Here is a 1080-nt window from a genome sequence, read left to right on the forward strand (position 1 = left end):
CCCCGCCCCTCCCCCGCCTGCCCCCGGCCCCTGATCCCCCTGGGGGCTGGGAAAACCCAACCTGGCAGGGCTGGGTTGGTCCCACCCGGCTGCTGCAGCATGAGCTCCCCTCCGGAGGTCTCCCCCAGGGAAAGCAGCCCTGGGACTGTGCAGGGAGGTGTCCCCATTCTGGATGGGGACCGTAATCCCAGCCTGTCCTCGGGCTGACCCCAAATCCCCATCCCCGCTGCTGCCCCCAGCTGGGCGGTGACACCGAACAGCTCCCAACTGGGAGATACTGGGACGTGGGTGCCCTGCCAGCTCCCTCCCCAGCACCTGCTGTGTCAGCTGCTTCCCAACCCCAAACCAGCAATAAAACCTTTCTGGGGCAGGCATGTGGCCACAGCATGGTACATGCCCCCAGGCTGAGGGGGCACTGTGTCCCTGTCCCCTGCCCTGAGCCGCGGGGACCAGAGCGATGCCCACCCTGCAGCAGCCAACGCCAGGAGGTGGAGCTGCGAGCTGGGACAATCTCGGGTCGGGGGTGAGCTCTGGACGATTATTCCAGCTCGTTTCCTCGTGCCCGTGGAGCTGCAGAGGAGGATGCAGCAATCCACGTAGTCGCAGGGAAGGGTCAGGGGATGGAGCTGCTCAGGTCTCCTCCTTCTCCCAGCCCTGCTCTTTCCCCCACGGAGCAGCTTCCCTGTTGTTTTCTGGGCTTGTTTGTTTGCTGCTTTTGCTGACTCGGCGCAGCCCTGCTGCCCGCCTGACTCATCCCACAGCTCGGGGCACGGCACGGCCCGGCTGCGTTCTGCACGCTCACCTGAGCGCCGCCAGGCTCACCTGAGCCCCGCCAGGCTCTGCACTGCCCGCAGCCCACCCCGGTGTGGCCGAGCTCCCCCCAGCCCTGCCGGACACAGCAGCGCTGGCACTGCCATGCGCCAGGATGGATGGCATGAGCACCACGAGGAGTCCCAATGCTGCCTTCTGTGCTCCCAAAATGTCCCTCAGGATCACAGGGAGGTCTGGGGGGGTTAAAGGCCTGCTTTGGGACCCGCGGGGGGGAATTGTTCTCAGCTCTCCCAGACTCCTTCTCTCCCT

Source organism: Geospiza fortis, unplaced genomic scaffold (assembly GCF_000277835.1).
Source record: "Geospiza fortis unplaced genomic scaffold, GeoFor_1.0 scaffold432, whole genome shotgun sequence".
NCBI classification, from domain to species: Eukaryota; Metazoa; Chordata; class Aves; order Passeriformes; family Thraupidae; genus Geospiza; species Geospiza fortis.